Source organism: Anastrepha ludens, chromosome 6 (genome assembly GCF_028408465.1).
Source record: "Anastrepha ludens isolate Willacy chromosome 6, idAnaLude1.1, whole genome shotgun sequence".
NCBI lineage: Eukaryota > Metazoa > Arthropoda > Insecta > Diptera > Tephritidae > Anastrepha > Anastrepha ludens.
Genome location: NC_071502.1, coordinates 20,338,138 through 20,362,126, shown reverse-complemented (window position 1 = coordinate 20,362,126; position 23,989 = coordinate 20,338,138). Strand labels below are relative to the sequence as shown.

At 35.7% G+C, this 23,989-nt stretch overlaps 1 protein-coding gene across 1 annotated transcript in view; it reads right to left on the bottom strand.

The window, feature by feature from the left end:
• The window catches only part of LOC128867367 (probable serine/threonine-protein kinase MARK-A), an 89,341-nt gene that overhangs the window by 31,911 nt on the left and 33,441 nt on the right, over positions 1-23,989 (bottom strand). The gene's annotated exons all lie outside the window — the stretch shown is intronic.

The following is a 23,989-nucleotide window of genomic DNA, read 5'->3' as shown; positions in this document are numbered from 1 at the left end:
AAACCCACACCAAAGCGAACCAGAGAAGCGTCGCATGCGGAAAAATAAAAGAAAAACTGAAGCTTCACTCAAATTGAGTGGCTAACAGTGTTTAGAAGCAGCGCTTGAAACACACACACACACACGCGCACATGCACATACGCATATAAATAAGTTCACGATCGCTGATCAGCTGCGTTTGTTGGATGGCTTTTTAATTGCTCTTTGCCGATACTACGATTTTTGGTGGTTAGTATATTTTCTGTTTATCTCTTAATGCTTTGGCCGGTTGTTGTTGTAGTTGTGGTTGTTATTTGGTGTTTGTTTTGAATTCAATTCGCTTCCGTTTACAAATGAATTGTTATGACCAACATTCACGTTATACGTGTGTGTGTGTGTGTCTGAGTGTGTGTGAGTTTCTTTTTAGTTTCCGCGCAGGTAACTAAGCGCAGCGAGCGAACTCGAAACTGGGCCGCTAATACGGTAATATCGAATGTGCGTAAAGAGGCTTCAAAATTTAAATAATTTTAGATTAGTAGAAAAATTAGGTAATAAGTAAAGCACGAACCTAGTATTTTCTACTCTCTTCGAAATATGGCGATTTATTCCTGACGCCGGCAACATGTCGAGTTCTAAAAGTGGTTGTGAAGGCACCCACATTTCGCCCTTCGGTGAAGCTGATTAGCCACAATGACGTAGTGCCTCTTTACAGCGGCTACAAGAAACATTTTTTACCCCACCGATTTTTTTCATATGGTAGTTAAAATTATAATGTTCTATTAATAAAGTTCTGTGTAAAGTTTCATGTAATTTCTGCTGAGGTTTATGATTGCCCGCCTGGGATCTCCTGTGTTCGATTGGGCCTCGTTATTCCCGCTCATGTAGAAAGGCACTTTACCCGGCAGCGGAAATTGTACAGAAGCTTCAAGTGTACGTGAACCGCTGCTTGAGACGCTTTCTACGTATCTGGTGGCCAGACAACTGGATATCTAACACCGAATCGCATCGACGATGTATTCAAAAACCAATTGCAACTGAAATAAGAGAACGTAAATGGAGACTTCTTGGTCATACCCTACAGAAAGGTGGCACTGAAATCAGCAGACAAGCGCTGGACTGGAACCCCCAAAGACAGCGCAGAAGAGGAAGACCTAGGGGTTCTTGGCCACGTTGCTTCGAAGAGGAATACAAAGCTGTGGACAAAACAATGATCTGGCAGCAAATGAAAAATATATCCGGGAATCGCACAAAATGGACAAATTTTACCTTGGCCCTATGCTCTGCAACGTATACGAAGGAATGATGATAACGATGATGAAAGTTCAGGACCTAGGAAGGAAAAGGTTTGCACTCTTTTTCGTTAAAGTGTTCGCAATTTCATTGCCTTCAATTCCTTCGTGCCCCTCATGTCCCGGACCCACATCAGAGTACCAAAGTTTCTTGATGCTATAGTATCGAGAATTTCAAAACATTCTCACACCGACCTTGATTGGTTTGAGAAGCTATCTTAGAGCTGCTTGACTATTAGAGAGAATGTTGATATTGGCATCACGCGTGCCTCTACGTAGACAGTTTCTGACACATTGCTCTAAGGTATGAACCTTCACCCGAAAATGGAGGCCGTTTTCACCTTGGAATTGTCTTCTTGAAATGTGGTCATTGTCGTCTTCCTTCTTGGACCCATCAGTAAACCACACCTGTGCGCCATGTTTTCAAGATGTTTCATTATTTTTTCACGCTGAGCGGCGATCACTGAACACCACCTTGAAATTCTTGGATAATTTTAGGTTTCTTTCCACGGAGAGTTCCGGATTGAACTCAGAATTCCTACCTTCCTTGTAATATTGCCCTTTTTAATATGAAATAGATAAGGCTAGTTGCCGACCCTTTGGCGGTAAGGGGAGTAGAATGAGTCCACTGACCATTCCTAAAGCCGTTGTGGGGCCGTTGCTCCCATGTTTTACCGTAAAGCCTTTGACACGTGTATATTGCTCTCAAAGGAGAATTTGTGATCTACGATAAATGATTCTTTCAGGTGAAGGTTTATCAAGGATTACTTCCAGATACTTCATATCCCCAGATAGAGTTAAGTTTGAGTCCCCTAATTTTAAGGTCCCTAAGGCTGAAGATTATCAAGGATTACTTCCAGACACTTCATATCCCCAGATAGAGTTAAGTCTGTGTTCCATAATTTTAAAGTCCCTAAGGGTGAAGAGAACCACACATGTTTTTAACGGATTTATCGAAAGTCCTTTCTCTTGACACCAGAGAGAGGTTTGAATATTAGACCCATAGTTCCTTTTTGGCGCATTGTAGTGTAAAAAAACGCAAGCGCCATTTTATTCTCGCATTTGAATGCCTGTATATGCCTTATTTTTTGCTCCCATACCCCTTTTCCCCTACCACCAGTAAGCAAATGAGGCATATTACCGAAGAGGATACGGATTGAGCTCGGATGCTTAATGGTCGAATTACTGCTTTGAAATGAAACGTACCACCATAAGTCTAAAGTTTAAGCTAATTTTTAATATAGTTCATGCATCCCTGAACATTTTTTCTTTTCCCTGGAGGATTTTTTCTGTTTTTCCTTTCTTTTTGGGAAGAAGTAAGTATTACGCGTAAGAATGTTTAGAAAGGAGAGAATCGGTTCAGATTTTTATGGTACAAGTCTCGTCAAATATTGAAAACGGGTTTGGTGTAAAAATATGGGGTGTCCCATATCGTGACAACTATTTCAGGCTGAAAACTTAGACAGTATGATAATTTCGCAGAACGAAATGAGTCGATTTAAGTTTGGGTAGCATTGCAAACATACCAGTATTTCCAAAATCAATGTAGTGTAGCCCAAACACTGCACTTACTGAAAAGAGGCTTTGACCGAAAGGAAGCACCCACCGCGCCTGCTGTAAGCAAGTTTGCGCAAAAAGTTCATGAGACTCAAATGCTAGTGGACAACTTCCACGGTCTACGATATCGTATGGAGCGCGCTGACGAGAATGTACCTCCCATAGCCGAGAGTGTGCGAATCAGTCCAGGAACATCGATTCACCAACGATCTGAACAACTCAACATTGTTCGCACCAGCCTGATAAAAATGACAGGGTCCAATTCACACAGAAATTGAAGGTATATGAGCATCTGCTGCGATTTGATGCAATCATGCTTTTTTATATTTTTTTGTGGGGGGCGGTGAAGGACCGATGTTATGGTAGTAATTTATTAAAAGTTCACATTGTTGGAGTATCTACCGTACTCACTAAATTTTGCCCCTAGCAATTTCTATCTGTTACCAGACCTTAAAAAATTCGTGCGTGGAAAGCGTTTTTCATCAAATAATGAGGTTATAACAGCTGTTATCAATTTCCTCATATTCGTAAATTGGCCTCGATGGATTTGTTGATAAGTGTAGTCAAGCCTTGATATAATAAAGCTCCGGTAAATTTTTTTTATTTGTTCCGATTGGATGGTTTATGAAGAGCGTTTGCTATTTACAATGAAAAAGAGGTTCGGTATGTAAAGTACAAGGTGGAGTCCGAAATAAACAAGACTGGCGTTATAAAAATGTTTTCGATGACGCCATCTTTTTAATGAGTAAGTGCACTGGAAGTTACAGCCCTCGCTGACTGCCAGTGAAAGCTTGGTGACATTCGGTTCAGTGGAAGCGAAGTTATTGCGCCTAAGTGTCACTATATTTGTGTCATCGGTACAAAAATGAGTTTCGAACAAAGAGCTAAAATCAAATTTTGTTTTAAAATCGGTAAAACGTTTACCAAAACATTTGAATTGTTGAAAACAGTTTATGGCGATGATTGTCTACCTCGTGCCAGAGTTCATAAGTGGATTACACGTTTCAGAGATGGTTGTGAGGACATAAATGACAATGAACGGCCCAAATCAGTAATCACCACGACCTCCATCGAAGTTGCTCATAAATTTATCAAAAATTAACCGAAATCTTTATTGAAACTCATGGAATCGGAGTTGAATATCTCCAAAACAGCGATTTTTCGCATTTTAACTGATCCTTTGAGCTTACGAAAGGTTTGTGCCCGGAGGACCAAAAATTGCTCAGAATTCAACATTCGAAAGACCTCATTAAAGAGGCGAGAAAAGACGAAAACTTTTTTTACAACATAGTAACTGGTGGCGAAACGTGAGTAGAAACCTACGCTAAGCGTCAAAATGCCGAATGGAAGGCCGAAGACGAGCCACCACCCACCAAATCGTGTTTGGAGAATTCAAAAATCAAATCGATGCTCCTTTGTTCTTACGATTCCAAGGGAATTGTGCACAAGGAGTTCATGCCAATGGGCCAAACTGTCAATGCAATTTTCTATAACGGCGTTTTGAAGCGCATTCATCGAATTCGCCCTAAATACCGTGAAGGAGGAAGCTGGCGCTTATTGCATGATATTGCACCATCTCAATGATTCACTCTTGTGACTGATTTTTTGACAAAAAATTGCATTTTAACCATCAATCACTCACCGTATTCGCCTGATATGGCTCTCTGTGACTTCTAACTATTCGGAAAATTGCATTTGGCCATGAAAGGAAAGCATTTTGCGTCCGTAGAGGCCATCCAAAAGGCTTGTACCGACATCCTGAAGGACAGTCCGGTTCATGACCTGAAATACTCTTTCGCAAAACTTTAAGATCCCGCGAAACAGTGTATCGAGGCCAGAGGTGACTATTTTGAATAAATAAACTCGAAATTATCAGAACAAAGCTCCTGTCGTTTCTAGTTTAGCTCAGTCTTGTTTATTTTGGACCTCATCTTGTAGAAGTGACTTTCTGCAATTGCGCCCTATTTGTAGAATACTCAAATTTTTAGCATCGCAGATAACGCAAAAAGGCCTATGATTATCTTCACAACCTTATTTAATCCAATCCGAAATACAATACATAGTTGAATGCCTTTATCAAATTTCCAGTGATGAAAATTTTCGCTATTGGGAATCGCCGAAATATTTCTACCAAAGTTTCAATGCCTCCCACTTGAAACAGAACTGCAACTCACTCAGCGGCTTTGCACATTTTGAAGCTATACCTATGAAGGCTTCACCAATGTTCACTACAATCGTATTCTGTGTGCAGTGCAGTTGAAATTAAATTTCAATAAAAGGTTTTATAACCTGTTTTTGTCAACGCAAAAATGCACGAAAACTTTCTACTTTTCGAATTGCAGCGTCCTATTAAATAAATATTTCAATTATTTGCAATTTCTCCGTCACACACGAGCGCCGAAAATAGCCAAAACCAGTTTTCCAAGCAACAAAAGTTGCTTACGATTTTCGGCCAGTTTCTTACGCCTTTTGTTATTGTGGATTTTTTGTTTTTGCATTTTCAGCCAACGAAAGTTGCTTTAATGCTTGTATTCATCAATCATTCAAAGAAATCTGCATGCGTAGATTAATAAAAGTTTTAGCTGGCAGCGCGGGGTGGTGTAGTGAAATATTTTCAGCAAATGTCAAAAGAGTGTTAGGACCATTTTCTCACGATTGATCAGGCGCTTAATCAGAGCATAATCGGTAGATGGCTGAAAAGTGATTTTTCAATGTCTTATTTAGCGAACATCTGTCAGTTAACTTCTGTTAAAGTTTGTCGGAAGCTGAGCTGCCGGTTAGCTGGTAGCCAAAATAAAATGTGGCAGAGATGGCAGTGGAAATTATGAATAAAATTTTGTTTCATTTTGCTTGTTCATACATCTTTTTTGTAATAATCAGAAAAATTGCTATGTTTACTTTCTATCTGTGGTAAGTCTGCACTCAGCCTTTTCTGCATTATAATAAATTTCTGTGTAATATATTAAGTGCGGCTGGTGCAAGCGGCGGAGTTATTAAATTGTGAGACTTTTCAAATACTTTGTAACAATGTATTTGGGCTGCTTTTCTTGGGAAACCGCGCTCATTTTCTTATTTGCAATAACGTTAACGACTCACGCGCTCGATAGTATAAATAAATTTTTATTCGGCATTCAAAAATTTGGTAGCCAATTTCTTGTTTATATCAGCTATTGCATCCCAAAAAAGGAGTAATTTACTTTAATTTGGGACAGCTTAGCTGAAAGCTAATAATTTATAACAGGTACATAATATTACAATTAAATATATGTATATAAATATTACATAAAAAAGCTAACAATTTAAAAAAAAAAAACATTTACTGTAAAAAGTTTCGGACTCTAAGACAAAAATTGAGTAAGGCTGCTTTCTGTCGAAAATAAAGATTCTGGGAGTTGAAGAGTTTTCACATTGTCTGCTAAGTTTTTATGTATGAGTCCGTGGGCTGAGATGATAATTGGTAGTATATACCACCTTCCTTAGCTTCCACTGGCGTGCCTAAGTCAGACATCAATGCCTAAGTCAGAATATTTGGATATTTTTTTTGCAAATGGTTTTTGCATTTTTTTTTGTTCAGAGGACCAGCAGTATCAATTATATTATATAAACAGTCGTTTGCGATTTATCGATCAGGAAAATGTCTGGCCAATTGTGGTCTCTTGTTGCATTCGTTAAAATTGTTCAGTCATAATACAAAAGGTAGTTTGAGTCTTTTTGAACAGGTTCTGAGACGTATCCGAAGTACGGTATTTTGCTTTGATTCAGTTTTAGATGAATTATTTGCGCGATGTCATTGTGTCGCTTCAGGTACATAGAGTTTGCCAGTGTGGTGCATCCAGCTAGCAGTGGTCTAATGTCTCAATCCGACTATTGCATCTTCGGCATCTGTCTGCAGCGTCATTTGGATCCCGCACTACATATTTAATATAATTTCTTGTTGGAATCACACCATCTTTTATGGCGAAAATGGTAGCCTCCGTTTCGGTGAATATCGACCTGTTGGTAAGCCATAAGTGCGATAATTTTTGGCCGACAAGTGGGCTCAGCAAGTCTTTTCGATACACGTCATGAACAGCCATTTCAGACCATCTTTGAATTTTTCCATCTGTTGAGGTTGCGTTCCTGTTTTCGTAGGGTTGATTCATCCGAAGTGGGATGTAATTATCATCCGCAGCAATTGCAACCTTGCGCAGATCGGATTGGGAACACTTGATTTTAAAGTATGCTCTTATGTTTAAGATAAATTTGTCGTGCAGTGCTCCAACATCAATCTGTCCCCTGCCGCCGGCTTTTCTAGGTAGCATCCTTCGAATGACAAAGCTTTTTGGATGGCGAGACTTGTATTTAGTGATAATTGTACGTATTATTCCGTGCAGATTTTCTATTTCAGTAGACGACCAATTTACAATTCCGAAGCTATACGATACCACCGGGACGATAAATGAATAAATAGCGTAGATTTGGTTTTTGCTATTAAGTTGGGTCTTACAGACAGCGTGAAGGCGTCTTTTAAATGCTATCAAATTTTTCCTCATTTGCAACGTATTTATGCTGCTCTTTTGCACAACTCTAAAGTACTTGTATACCTCTCCCGGTTTCGTTTCAGTTATGTTGAGTCCGCTACTTTCCACAGTTACATGTCGAGAAACACTTTCCCTTCAACTATTGTGATCTTTCGACATTTATCAAGTCCAATAGGCATTTTTTAAAAATTAATAAAATTAAATTATAAATATATATAACTGGCGCGTACACCCTTTTTGGGTGTTTTGCCGAGCTCCTCCTCCTATTTGTGGTGTGCGTCTTGATGTTGTTCCTACAGTTTCAAGCCGACTCCGAACGGCAGATATTTTTATGAGGAGCTTCTTTTTTCATGGCAGAAATACACTCGGAGGTTTGCCATTGCCTGCCAAGGGGCGACCGCTATTAGAAAAATCTTTTTCTTAATTTTGGTGTTTCACCGAGATTCGAACCTACGTTCTCTCTGAACTCCGAATGGTAATCACGCACAAACCCATTCGGCTACGGCGGTCGAAATAAAATAAAATTATTATTATTAAATTAGTAGGAAAACTAAACCAAAAATATTCTCAGATATCTATATTGAATATACATTGTAATAAACCTCCAGCACAACCAATACCAGCGGTACAGTTCGCATGCCGTACACTCCACGTCGAAACGATAATGCGTTAGACATTTGTTTTTTGTTTTGCTTTTTTTTGGGTTTTGAATACCTATCGTTCATTCTTTGGCAAAAACTATATAAATCAAACTTCAGACCTTATATCAAATTTAAAAAAGTTTAAAAAAATGTTCATCAAAGTTTTAAACTCTTGAATCTGAATGTTTACAAAATTTTCGGGTACGTCATAGGGCTCATGAAATTTTAGTGGGAAAAAAATATTTTTTTATTTTATAATTTTAATTATTTTTATAAAAAATATTTTTCTTTTTTTTCTTTAAATCATCATAATTTTTTAGTCATTTCGAACTTGCAGTTTAATATATCAAAATTCAATAACTCAAAATTCATATGTTTTTTTACTGCATACTTGAAATCTTTATAAAAATTCAGATTAAAAAGTTTGAAATTTGATTGAAAATTTGCTGATTTTTCCTAATCTTATACAAAAATGTTTGAAAGTTTGATTTATATGGTTTTAATTAAAGAAGGAATAATTGGAAAAAAATGTCAAACAAAATTGGACTGGAAAATCATTGTTGATTTGAAAAAGGAAAATATTCTGGGCTAATTTATGATCGCCACTGTTTGGCTTAAGAGGCTAACCGTAAAAATATTCAAAAAATATCAAGATCTGCATGCAGCTTCAGAATTTTCTCTAATTTGGTAAAATTTTAGGGTTTCGGGATAGCGGAAAAGCGGAAAATTGTGTGAGCTACAGCACATAAAATTTGTTACTAACAATTTCCTAACCATTTAGGATATTAATATTTAAACATTAATATTTTTTAAATCGTTCTTCCGATTTCAATAAAATTTTTAAGATTTTATGGTGCAAATAACAGGTTTTTTTCGATTGTTAACGACACATAGTAAAAATTTCTACAATTTTTATTTTCAGTTTAAAAAAAACAATATTCAATTTTTAGTTACTTCGTATCGCTTTAAATTTTTTTTCCAAAGCACGCCGAATTTTTTTTTTTAATTGTACTTTTTATAAATACAAAAAATTTACGGGCACTTTAATAGTTCGTTAGACATTTCATTTTACAGCATTAGCGCTGGGTTATAACTGTTACGATCTTAAAGAAATTTGTCAAAATGGCGGAGGTTCAAAGATAAAAACCGTGTTTTGACCTTTGTTTTCTTTTAAGGCCTCAAAAAAATTATAGAATTTTTTTCTCGAAGGATCGTAACTCACATAATAACGATATCAATTCTACGTAATTTTAACTTTATTTCATCAAAATCGGCCCGTAGAATCGGCTATATCTATGTCCATTGCCCATGTGAAGCCCACTTTTGGAAGTCTGACACCTTTTTGCACGAACTTTGTATAGCCAAAACAAAATCTTTATTTTTTAGCAATAGCTCAAAAAATAAAATACTCAGAACAAAAATAAAAATTCTTTTTTCGTTTCCGTTTACACACTTCTAAAGGAACACCCAAAAAAAAAACCATCTCATGTGAGGGCTTTAAGGGGTTACATCCGTCCGTAATTTTCAAAAACCGATTTTTTTCGATATTTCGAAAGCATAATATCTTAAAATTATACTGTGAAATTTTCATGCGGAAATTTCTAACATTATAGCTTCTACAGTCCATTAACGAGGTAGAGAGCGGTCCGCGCGCTCCTGTACCTCAAACTTTCAATTCGTTTTTCTCGAAACTACTTTTTCTGGCACGATCTGCATGATAACTCAAACAGTTTTTAAAATTTTTTATGCGGCTTTTTTTTATTATTTGAAAGAGATTTGATTTTTGATATATTATTTTTATTAAACAAGTCTATAAACATAATTAAAGTGTGACATTTATGACTTAAAACGCATACTTTTTTTAAAATGCCGTGAATTGCAAAATTTTTCGAAATTCCAAATTCCGGCTCGACAGACTATAACTACAATTTTTGCACACTTTTTACAATATTTTTTTTATTTTTACAGATCCATCAACGTTTCAAGTAGAAATGATGCAGACCGTGGAACAACTTTTTTTCATTGTAGTTTGGGTCACGTGATTTTTTATATACTAATTTTCATAAAGAAAGACTTAAATAATTTTTTTTATAAAGTTTTGGTTTAATAAAAAATTTATAAAATTATTTTATAATTAAATCTTGTGTTATCCCTTCTAAAAACAGTTTTCCTTTTCGCGCATTTCTGGCGCTGCTGGACGTATTTATCTAATTTAAGTAACAATTTTTTTTTAGTATCAGGTCAGCTCGAATACCCGTATTTGTCGCCTGCGATCCATATTTTACTGATAAAGCTATCCCATCAGCAAGTCAGCTGTTCACTAAACCGCGTAACAGCCTTACCTTACAATTTTTAATCAGCACTAACTGCGCCGGTAATCCCGCTTGACGCCACCGCCTTGCTTAGGCTATTAGGCACCATATGGCTCACATAATTCTTTTGACCATCACCTTACAAACGCCAGAAGCTTTATGCCGCTGAAAATTAAGCCTAAGCCAACACATTTATAAGTCCACACAACAGTTACCTACCTATTATATAATTATTATTTTTAATTTATGCAACTACATTTTTCCTTGTGTTTTGCTACGCTTATTTATTTGTATCTCTTTGCTGCCAACTTCGCTGATAATGCGTACGTAAATTTATATTAATTTTCATATACCTACATTTATGTATACCGGTATGTGTGCACACGTGTGTGAATCACAGTTTTGTTATCTTCATACTGATAAATAGCGTTTCATTTTGAGGCGATTCGCTTTTTGAGTTCAAGGTGGTTCCGGTGGCTTTGCGCGCTGACACTGCTCTTGACTGTATTTCAACTGAGTGCATAAAAAAGTGGTATGAAAAAAGATATTTCGAGAGTGTACAAAAACAATTGAGGCGTGCGATTTTTCATTTAAAATTTTTTTTATATATTTGATTTTTTTGTTGACTCTCACGCTGATTTTTATATTGGCTTGCATGACCAGTGCGTCAGTGAATGGGAAGAGGGAGTAGAAATAAGCGTTTACACCGCCAATGTTTCCGATTTTTTCATACTTTGCATGCACTATATTCATTTTTGGAGGCTTTATCAGGTTGATCGTCGCTAAATTGTATTAAACGAGGTGCAGGCTTGGCGGTTTGAAGAACAAAAAAATATTTAAAAAAAAGTTTAAATGTGAAAAAAAACATACACATGACACGCCACTCGAGGACTCGTCAGGCTTTTAAATACGCGTAACCATTTAATATTGGTTATTTATTATTTTTGTTTATTTATTGCTATTTTTTATTCTACTTTTTTTTCACCCACTTAACACAAAAGGTAATCGGAAAAGGTTAAACGCATCGACGCAGAAATATATTTACACACAGACAACATGCAAACATTTATTGCACTTTTTTTACTTCAGTGGATCAAAAGTGGTTTTCGTGCAAAACCTTATGGCCAATTTACCAAGAGGCAAGTTCACTGAACTGCACACAGCACGCACATATATGTATGTATGTATGCTTGTATGCGTGTGTACACATACACTTATTTACCTGTGTACTAAAAGTACATTGCGAGCTTTTACCTCAATTTATTTTCTCATGGTCCAATTAATTATTGTACGAACTGTTTATTTTTCTGTGTTGATTTTAACTATTTTTTGCGAGAATTATTCCTTTCCAAAACGGCAACCCTGTTTCTGGAAAAGTGGGTCAAGATTTTTTTTTAACATTTTTAATGTCAGAAGTTTTTGGATTTCGTTTTAACTGCACATTTACAGAATTTTTAATTTTATTAATGGAAGTATTTCCTTTATTTTATTGCAGGTAATTATGTACGTATGCGTGTATGGTATATTCACGTACATCATTGCATATTTTTGTGTGCCTATACAAGGTGGCGCAAAATTAATAATTATTTTGTTTTTGAATAACTTTTTAAATAAAAACAAAAAATTATTTTGAGTGATTTATATATAAAAAAATCACCCATCCTAAGTGGAACATGGGATCTCAACGAACAGTTTAAAATTTGATTTAATTGAAGCTAGAAATTTTATTTGTATCCACGTATAGTCTGCTTTTTGCGCTTCTGCATGCACCTGTTGCCTCCAGGTGTTGGCTGGTCTCCAACGCCTTCTCGAAAGCGATGAAGCAAAGATATATACAAGTAGAGGAGAGCGCCACTCCACCGAGTGCTCAACAATCAATTAGGGTGTTTACGTGATCGACGTATGAGCGACGTGGACGAAAACTGGCTTGTTCATTGCGAAAATCCGGCATAAGCGAATTGGGCAGCCTTTTGTAAATTATATGGGCTATAATTTTGTTTATCATGCTGAGCAATGTTTTCTCTCTCCAGCTTTTGCTCTCGGATAAATTATCCGTTTTTGGAAGATGGCAGCTTTCCGGAGCACTAAATGTTTCTTATCAATGGCAGTAGGAGCCGCGCTCTTATACGAGCAGTAGTTCTGGGCTGATGCTACCTGATCCGGGAGCTTTGATATTTTTTAGTGTTCCGATGGCATTAATTATTTCAGTGGGTATATCGCATCCTATGTGGTTGCGAAGGTTTACCCGAGAGTAGTTTACAGGGTTTGATTGAAAAGTAATGAGCCTTATTTTTTTAAGCAGTTTTATTAAACCGCTGGTAGCGGTCCTCCACTGCAGGAAACATTTTTTAAATTCATCCGCCGAAATATCGTTCGATTCGGCTGTCACAGTTTTTTGGATCACCTCGATGGAGTCGAAACGCCTCCCGTTATTTCTGTTATTTTCATAGAGCACTTCGTCTACTTTACGTGCGGCTTACATGCTGGTGGTATCATCAGTCCTCGTTCGAAATGAGGAAGGAGCTGCCGTTACGGTAAATGGCGAGCGCTATCGAGCCATACTGACTGAATTTTTTTTTTTTCAAAAATTAATCAACTAAAAGGTGACTACAGAAAAAGTTATTTATTTACCCCGTTTTGCTGACATTAAGTTGCTCACTGCTCATGAAATCGGTCACAATGGACTGCATATTGACATGCACCGATTGAAGTCTGGCTACTGAGACGTCTGCTCATATTTTTGGCAAACTTCCAGGTTTAGCTAGAGATTAATGCCAACATTTTAACTGCTGTACTGATGAGCTCCAAAACGTTAGAAATTCGTCTGCGAATGAACTTTCATGCTGGGCATGCTGAAAGTCTCTCTCAAATAAGTGTGTTGAGGATCTAGGATAAGGGAACCTACTTAGGTAGATTATCTAACTATCTATCCACTCTTCGAAGTTGTAGCCAAGGTCATTTTCTATTTCTGATAGCCACCGAACCTGTTCTAGGAAATATTGAGGCAAGCTTCATGCTTGTCATTCACAGCCAGTCAAATGCATTTTTAGTAGATACATTTAAGATCAGCCAAGGTATCACAATTCGCCTTTAGGCTGCTACAATGTCATGGACAGTGGCAACAACCGTAGCCTTATCTAACCTAACTTAAGACTTCTGTAAATCCAGGCTGAAATAAGATCCTGTAAATCCAGGCTGAACTATGTCGGTAGACATAATGGCCTGATGCTAACATGGGCCCCGGGACACGGGGATATCGTGCGTAATGATACCTCTGAGGATAGGCTCTCCTCCTCCTTAGCTAGGATGGGCTCTGGGGCAAACTTCTTTGGCTCGGAGTCCGTTCTGCCACTCCCTTCTGCAGCCATCAAAGCCACGATTAGTAAATGGGCTACTACAACCCACAAGCGAGCTTGGCAGACTGAGAGAGGCTGCAGATGGACTAAACTGATGTTACCTGTCATGTCCGACCGACTGTCGCAAATCCTCCTGTCATTAAGCAGAAGGCACTGCTGGCAGCTGGTCGGACTGATAATAGGCCACTTTCTGTTTGCGAAGCACATCTGCCTAGCTTCCTGCGCACAGAAAGAGCGTCTGCCCCGCATTCGCTCGAATCAGACTTGAAGTTTTTGACAGAAGTGACCACCTTGGCTCCTCGTCCCATAAGATCTCCTCAGATTTTCTTCGGAGGTCGGTTAGATTTAAAGAATTTTAAAAGGGAATCCGAGTGGAGTACAATGGACTTAATTGTGTCATTGTTTCTGAGTGCTGTTCTTGCTAGTTGTCCCGACAAAAAAAAAAACTTCAGACTATCTCTTCGTTTTACTGCGTGATTGGTGTGATAGCCGCGTGCGCGATTTTGATTGAGGTTAATAGGCGTTTCTTTCCCGGACATATCAAGTGGAGTCACGTCTTTCTACACCTGATTTTTCCAACGCAAAGGAGGTATTCCTCTTCCTCAGCTACCATCAGCTGGTACCGCATCAAATACTTTCAGAGCCGGGGCGTTTTATCCATTCGAATGGCATGACCCAGCCAACGAAGCCGCTGGATCTTGACTCGTTGGATCTTAAGACTATACACTGTGTTAAACAACTATAGGGCCAGTACTTTTTGAGAAGTTTCGACAATTTATTTTTTCGCATTTTACTTAGCTATTCGTTTAAGGAAAATAGAGTTCACTCTCCTACAAAAACCGTATAGTCCAAGTTTCCAGTTTTGTGCAAACTAAACAAAAAATTGAACAAATTTTGATATAAATTTCAAACAAAGAATTATAGAAAAATGTCAAATATCCAATTTTATAGCCCATTGAATTTTGATATAACAAAATGCAAGTTTCAGGTCGCTCAAAAATCGCTTTGATTTTTTATAATTTTTTTTGCTGTCGTTCTTTTGTCTATTTTCTGCACATAACGAATGTTAGACATATTTTTCCTAGTGATGAGATATTTAGCGCAGTGTAGGTTGATCATTCTTGTTAAATAAATTAGTTAAGTCAAGTGTCTTCTTTCATATTTATCTCATCTTAAAAACACTATGACCAACATAAAAATTAAAGCCACCCAGCTTTCACATTCATAGAAACTAGACCGATGGCTTTGCTGCCCTTGTTAAAGTTGGACTGAATTTCATTCATTGTGGTTATTAGTGGTTCACTCGGTCATTCAGAAGATTGAACACCACCAGGTTCATTGTCTAAGCGAGACTCGAGCAACAGCTGGCAGGGGGCAACGGGCCAACATGCTGTTTTGCATGTCTCGTCGCCAAGCGGCTCCGTTATTAGCATAATGCAATTTAATTGTCAGTTTTTAGTTGTATATTTTTAACTCGTAAATTGTCGCGATGAAATAATTCATTGTGGATGTTACTGCTATTGCTGCCATTGTCAAAGTGCCAAGACAAATGCACACAGCCATAAAAAACATACACATCTGTATATCGGTATGTATGTAGAAGAACAACAAGCACGAATGCAAACATTCAACCTCTTCAACTCTACTTTTGTGCATTTTTAATTTTGCCACTTCGCTAAAGGGGAAAGAGTCAAGAATTATTATATAAAAAAAAAGTAATAAAAAACTCATAGAAAAGTGATAGCATCAAAACGATGCTACTCATAACACAGACAATAAAACATTCAAGCAAAAATTCGCGCATAATAATAGACAGTTGGGGTCAAAAAATAAAAAAATAAAAAATTGTAGTGGCACTAATCCGCAAGCAGTGGCTGTCATATTTTCAATTCCGTTTGTGTTTTAAATTGCAAGATGCCCATGAAACACGCAGCTTAATTCATAATTTGCAATTAAACTGTGGGGTGTTGTCAAGGATGATAGATTTACAAGGTTTGCTTTGTAGGTATGGTGAAAAAGAAAATTATGACGGCTGCCACGTCACAACATGGTGAAAAGATTTTGAGAGGTGTACTTCGAAGCAGACCGTTATTCGGTTCTGAGCGAACTTGGCAGATATGCCGACGTCATTCGTTTTGTGTTTCACAAAATTTAGCTTTAGCTTAGTGAAACACAAAACGAATGATGTAGAGTCCAAAGTTCAAAGTCTCCTCATTTTTGTTTTTTTTTAACCATACCTAACGAGCAAACCTGATATCTATCATACTTGATGCCACAAGGCAGACTCTGTACGAACATTTCACATGTATTCACACACTCGTCCAATCAGTTTTTGTTCAGATGACTTTTAGTTGATTTTCCCCGTATTATCGCCAACACAATCTCAGTTTGCTTGTAAACGCATACCAAGTCATGTCAGCTCATCAGCTGATTCTGTCAAATTCGCTCAGAGCCGAATAAGGGTCTGTTAAAAAGCACATCTTTGCAATTCTTTTCAGCATGGTTTACCTATACTTAGACGAACTTTCCTCGCAATATCTGTGAGAAGGTCATACAAGAAATTATGCTCATATACAAGGTAAGACAATTGTGTTCTACGACTTTAGTTTAGAATCTATAATTAGATAACTGGCACTGTTGTGTTTGAACACGAATTCAGAAAATATGCATGCCTGGTAAGAGGCGTCTTTCTTTCAGTTCTGTTCAAAATTCGAAGTCGTTTATTATTTAAGCTTTATGCTCACTTCTTGATAATAACTTTTTTAGTGGCGCGGTAAAAATGAGCCGAAATCGATTTTCGATCATTTGTGGTCGCGCGCTCATTAGAACTTGGTAGATTAGACTAGATTTGTGGGGGGTTGGACAAGTCCTGTTTGGTTCTTTCACAAAGCACTTGGCTCTACTCTGCATGAGTTCAATCCAGACCAACGCCCTCTACGGGTAGTCCTCATGAAGTCGTCAATCCATAGTTGAATATATACAGAATTGATACCTAGAAAGGGTTCAGAGCCTAGTGGCATACTTGCAGAGCCTTCATTAGGCAGTTTATCAGCTAACTCGTTTCCTGTAATGCCACAAAGTCCAGGCGCCCAAATAAGATTAACTATATTTTGTTTTGCAACACTGTTCAGTTTTGTCTTACATTCACCGACTAATTTCGAAGAGCAGCGTGGGTTAGTAAGGGCTTTCAGTGCAGCTTGACTGTCACTACAAACTCCAATACTGCTACCCCGTCCCTTGTTCTCAATTAGCCAGTATGCCACGTTCATAGACTTCCATAAGGAATACCGTGTCCATCTGTCTTGTGACATAGGAGTACTTAGTGTCTTCGGCTAAGTACCATCCAGATCCGCTACCATCACTGGTTTTGGATCCGTCGGTGTAGAAAGTGTGCTGATATCCCGTTAATAGGTTCCATTGATCTTTATCTATGATAAAAACATTCTACGTCCTACCGAAACTAACGAAAGGCACCCGATTGTCCACTGGCATCAATAACAGTGTGCATCGCTCCAACAACTGGTGGTGTATTTGCAAGTTCAGAATGGCATTAAGGGCATCACCAGATGTCGTATTCATAGCACCTGTGATACCCAAGCACACACTTCTCTGTCGACTGTTTAAGGGTTTTACCTTGGAACTAACCATTTTGGCCTTCCACCATACTACAGAGGCGTATGTAATATTGGGTCTAATCAGGTGAGGTCGAACCTCAATGTACTCATTATGGCGACCTACAGCAGGCAAAGGAAGCTCGGTGCTAAACGGGCTAATTTCGTAGGTAAGCCCGTGGAAAGATTCTGATCCTGGAAGCAACGTTAATTTAAACAAAAAAACAAATTTTATCAAAAAAAAAAATGGAAACTAAATAATAATTTAAGTCAAAATCATTTCAGATATTAACAAAACAATTATAATTTAATTCCAATTTATTTTTGGGAAATTTTGACACGAAATAAATAAAATATTTAAAAAAAACAAAAAAAAAGCAAACTTTAAATCAAAAGCAGTATTATGAAAATTTAAACTAAAATAAAAAATGGTGAAACAAAGCGAAATAAAATAAAATGAAAATATTTTAATTTAAATCAAAGACATTTTTAAAAAATGTTGACATAAAATAAATAAATTAATTAAAATAAAACAAATAAATAAAAAAACCAGAAAAATTAGAATTTAAAACAAAATTAGTTTTGAGAAAATTTAAACTAAACAAAAATTGGAATAAAAAAATGGAAACTAAATAATAATTTAAGTCAAAATCGTTTCAGATATTAAAAAAATTTTAACTTAAATTCGAATCATTTTTAAGAAAATTTGACATGAAATAAATAAGATATTTAAATTAAGATAAATAAATTATAAATTAAATCAAAAATACTGATAAGAATATTTAAACTTAAGTAAAACAAATCTTAAAATAAGCGAAAATAAAATAAAAAAATTGTAATTTAAATTAGTCTTTTTTAAAAAATGTTGACATAAAATAAATAAATTAATTAAACTAAAACAAATAAATTAGAAAAAAACTAAAGAACTCAAAACTTAAAGCAAATCCAGTTTTAAGAAAATTTAAACTATAATAAAAAAATGGAAACGAAATAATAATTTATATTAAAAAAATTATAATTTAAATCAAAATTATTTCTAATAAAATTTGAAATAAAATCAATTAATTAACTAAAGTAAAATACATAAATTACACAAAAAAAAAGCTAAAGAGATCAGAATTTCATGCAAATCCAGTTTTAAGAAAATTTAAACTAAAATAAAAAACTGAAGCAAAGAAGTTAAAACGAAATAAAAAACCATTTCAAATATTTAAAAAAATATAACTTAAATCAAAATCATTTTTAAAAAATTTTGACATTATTTAAACTAAACCACAAAAATTAAAAAAAAAAACCAAAAATGTCAATTAAAATTAAATACAGTTTTAGTAAAATTTAAACTAAAATAAAAAACTGAAACAAAGAAGTCGAAATGGAGTTATTAATTAATTTAAACCAAGCGAATTTAAGACATTAAAAAATTATAATTTAAATCAAAATCATTTATAAGAAATTTTGACATAAAATAAATAAAAAACTAAGAATAGTCCAACTTGAATTAGAGCCATTTTAACAAATTTTAAATTAAAATAGGTAATTAAAAAAGAAAAAATTTTACATAAAATTAATTAATTAATTAAATTAAATAAAAAAAACGGAAAAACTGTCGAAACTATTTTTAAAAGACTTAACCGAAAATAAAAAAATGGAAAAAACACGAAAATATTAAAATAAAAAAAAACGAAAACAAAAACATAAAATTTAGAAATAATTTGAGTCAAAACCTTTTTGAAGAAAATAAACAAAAAACATGAAAATAAATAAATTGAAAAAAAAAACAAAAACTTAAAATTGGGAAATAATTTGAGTCAAATCTTTTTTGAAGAAAAAAATAAAAAAATATATACAAATAAAAAATATAATCAAAAAAACAAAAATAAAATTTAATAAGCCAGTTTTTGTTTTATTTGTGAAATTTACTAAGTTAAAATTAAATATTAAGTGTTACCAAAGCCATTGAGAAGCAGTCAATTTATCGATATTAAGTTTAACAACCAAAGTGTGCAGTGATAATTACGCCACAACTGCTTTTCATACAAATTTCCACAAAAAAGAAATTCCGAGTTATCGGCAGGTAATCCAAAAATTTTGATGCTTATATCAAATTTTACTTTCCATTTTTTTGTGAATGCGGTAATTGTAATTATGTATCAAACTTAACCTGTGGCGTCTGTTATTATTATTTTTACGGCGGCTGTACCTGCGCTAGGGAAGTTGTTTATGCTTATTTTTTATGCTTCTTCTTTAAATTTTTTTGTGTTTAAAGTTTGCATATATTTTTGCTACTGGTTTTGACTTCGATTATAATTGCATTACTTTAAGGTACTTTGTCAGTCACATACCATCGTTGTTTTTTTTTTTCTATCCATTTTTTGCGTTCAAACTTAACATTCGAACAAATGATTCCTGATTCTTTTAAATTTCATGGTTGAGATTTTTTCATTGCTCGAACGCTCAGCTGTGAGTCGCTGTGTATTCAACACAGGTATTAGTTATGTATGTATGCATGCAAATTAGTGTCGATTTCAGTTTTCAACTTTGACCTCAGTTGGGGATATGCTTTTTAGTGCCAGCAAATATGGGGCAAACATTTGAGTGACCAGCTATGGGACAGAAGCTGTGACATAGAAGTGACTTAGTGGCCGCGGTAGTCTAGCGTAAGTGCACTAGCCTGACATCCCTCGCACTTTTAGAAACTTACCTACTTCCCTAGTTTCTAAAAAAAACACAAAAAAAAAAAAATGTGAAACACAGATCGGGCTCTAAACAGTTAGAAGGCGTTGTTCCTAAGCAACGTTAGGTGGGCATTCCCACTATTTAGAACTCGTAGCCGCAGGCTAATCGCCTAACCTGCCAGAAAGCAAAATAGATTAACGAAACCAAAGCAAGACTAAGTCTTGTCGAGGCTCTATGCTCCCGAGAAGAGTGAACAAGGAAAAAAAAAATGGTTTTAAAAGGTCACAGGGACAGGATTTGGTATTTGCTCCTAGAAACCCATATTGAGGGTAGCTTATACAGGGTTAGCGGAAAAGTCGTCCTGGATACTCGAGGACGCTATTATTTAGATAATTTCCGATTAATTTGGTTGTATGATATGATCCCCAAATCTTGATAGGCTTTCGAGATATTTGATTTAAGGGGGAACACCACTATGAACGCATGGAAATTAAGTGATTTTCATGAATTTTTTTTTATAAAATGACTACGTCAATTTTCAAGATTTTAAGTTAAAACTTTTTTTTACATATTTTTGAATATATCTACTTTAAGAAAATGCAAAAACAAAAATCGATTGTTTTGAAAAATCACAGTAGTGTTCCTCCTTAAAGAGTATTAAAAATTTGTTTTTGGTTTTTAATCTGGTAAAAAGATGCTGAGTTTCGCAGTTGTTTACGAGATATTCTGTTCTAGAACGAACGACCGTTTACGAGATTACAATAAGGTGGTTTCTCAAAAAGTTTCTCGCAATTGAAGCTCCTATTTAATAGTTCAGCCCCAAATTTCTTTTACAAATTCATTTTTCGTTTTATCTGAAATTTACTCTACTTTATTTGTTAAACCATTACCATTTTTTCCTATTGTTGTGCTTTTATTGCCTGAGGAATTTTTAACGAAATTATGCCAAAAGCGATCAAACCTTTTATTCCATACACTTATGGCACACCCTAATGCATACATGCCAACTTCCCTTGGAACGAACAAAGCATTAGCTTTGCTAGTATATGCTAATAAGCTTTAAATTAAAATTTTGCCATTAAATTATTTTACTCTTGATTAGTCTTAAACAAAAATTCTAATTAGCGAAACTTTTTGCTTTCTAAAATGCATTCGAAAATTGCCGTAATTATAAAAATTGATAAAAGCCTAGAGCATTGCAGCTTGCAGTTATCTTCAACGAAGTATAAAAAAAATGAATTTAGCATAATATAACATACAACAACAACAAAATTAACAACAACACAGAGTTAACAACAAAAGAGAGGAAATAAGGAAAATAAGTCAACTATTACACTCGCATTTTGAAAACTTTTATGTGCGGTCAATCGACAAAGTAAACTATTTTCAGCTTTAGTTTGCGGTTTCGTTTACTGATTGTTTTTCTTTTGTTTTTTTCTTTTATTTTTTCGAAATCAGTTTCTATTGTGAGTTGTTGACCCTAAACTTGAACCAGAAACACGAACGGTGTACGACTACATATATGACATATACGAGTGCACACATACGCACACTAACGCACATACAAATCCACTAAGCTAAGAGCAAATACGAAATTAAGCGATTAAAAATAGAAAAGAAAATCAGAAAAGGCAGTAACAAAACGCACTGCACGAGTATGTATGTATGTGCAACACAGGCACTCTGTTGTTGGATAATTTCTCAGCGAGCGCAGTTTCAAATGTTTGAGAAAATTCGATTTCCCAATTTGGTATCAAATGATTCTCTGCAATGAATCTCAAATGAAAGTTGAGGTACAGTCCGGTTCACTTTATTAGTGACAATAATTTTTATGGCAGAAAATGGTTATTAAAGTAGTCGTATTTGATCTGGGAACACAAAGATTTCGGAGAATTCAAGTGAAGACTGCACTTTCAGGAAAATAAACAGGCATCAAAATATCGTTCCATCTATTCGCAGTATTTCGCAGCAGTAAAAGAATAGCAGAATGAAATCGATCCATTTCTTAAACGGATAATGACTGGGGATGAGAAATGAGTCGCACACGACAATATTGTGCGAAAACGATTTTTGTTAAAGCAGTGGCCAAACCAGGACTAAGGGCCAGGAAGTGTATTTGGTAGAACTTCAAAGGAATAATTTATTATGACCGTGTGGCCAAACACTAAATTCAGATTTCTACCGAACAACAACAACTTGTCCATTTGAAGCTAGCTATTTGAAGCTAGAAACGGCTGGAATTGGCCAGCAGAAGAGGTGTTGTGTTCCATCGGGACAACGCAAGGCCACACACGCTTATAGTAAGTCGCCAAAAACTGCCGGAGTTTGGTGGGGAAGTTGTCATGTATCCACCAGTGGCGGACTATGTAACTGTCACCAAGCGATTACCACCTTTTTCTCTCATTGCAAAGCTTCCTGAGTGTTAGGTAGTTCGTATCAAGAGAAGATTGTGAAAATCGATTACTAGAGCTTTTCGCCAAAAGGGACCAAGACTAATACCAAAGGGACTCAACTATGATACAGGCTTTATGAAGCTAAATGTAAAATGGCAACAAATTATGCAACAAAACGTTGCATATTTAACGCAAACGGGACAATCCGAAATATCTTAAATAAAGTTTTGAATTTATGCAAAAATAATGGATTTCTTTTTCCTCAAACTAATGTTATAAAGTTTAAGTTTAAAATTGCAAGAAAATTCCGTGAATTTCGTTAATTTTGTTATATAGAAAAAATGCGCAACAACGTCAAGGGAAAAATGATCAAAAATGAATGAGAGACTGGTGCAGCGTCTTCCCAGCTGAGATCTACGCTATAGACCAATCAGAAAAATTTATAAGATTTACCTCCAGCAAGCCTTACCATTTTTGTTGATAGTCAAGCAGCGAACAGGGCACATGCCTCAATGCGCATCAATTCAAGATGTGTTAAGGAATGCAGAAGGCCGCTGTCCAACAACACAGCACCACACTTTGTTGGGTCTCCTGCCGCTATGGAGTGGAGGGAAATGAAAGAGCGGATGAGGGTGTAAGGATAGGCTCTGAGATTGACCTTTAACGAGCGGTAGAGGACATAAGCATTCCTCTGAACGAACTAGATACTGCGATTGACTTGAGCGTAATAGCGGAAACTAAAAGAAGATGGTCTCGGACTACTAACTGAAGGGTCTTTAAAGCGCTCTGGCGAAACTGAATTTTAAAAGTACAAAATGTCTGTTTGGATTCAACAGATCAACTACCAGCCTCCTCACAGCTGTTTCAACGGGTCACTGCGCTATCGGCACCCTAGCCAGTAAAGTGGGTGCATCTCACAATGACTTCTGCAGGAGTTGTGGAGATGAAGAAGAAATTGAGTCGGTACGACACCTCTTTTGTGAATGTCTTGCGTTAAACAAGCAACCTGTGTAACCTCACCTAATGAGAGTTTTGAGGCTTTTTATTGTATTAAAATTGTTTATGGGATATAAAGTGTACCCAAATGCTTTTGATTTAATTCTGATTAAAATTTTTGTTTTTATTCGTATTTTCAAAACATATGGCAATGTTAGATTTTTAGTTTAAAAGCTTACAAAATATTAAAAATTACTATGTAATTAAGTAATTTTAATCACAAATAATACCAACTTAATTTTAATTTTTCATTTCGCTGCTTACTTCTTTTTTATAACAAATTAAACTAACCCAGTGCACCTATCACCGAAACAGCAGACACAGACTCACTTGACTACAATGGCCATATTTTGAATTACTGTCATTTGGTATGTTATTGTGGAATTTTTTGAACTTTAAGGTCTCATATTAAAAAAAAAAAATTAAATATGCGAATGGTGGAATGGTTTGAATCACAGACCGGCTAGATGGTGTATGACTTTAACAAACATTTGTATGTATGTATATAAATATATGTATGAATCTATGTAAGTACACATGCTCAGACACAAGTATGACGATGACATGGCAAACCCAGTGATAATGCCAACGTCACCGGCATCTATGCCGCTATTTTGAGAGCTACACCGGTAACTTCTCTGTATTATGTGTGATGTCTA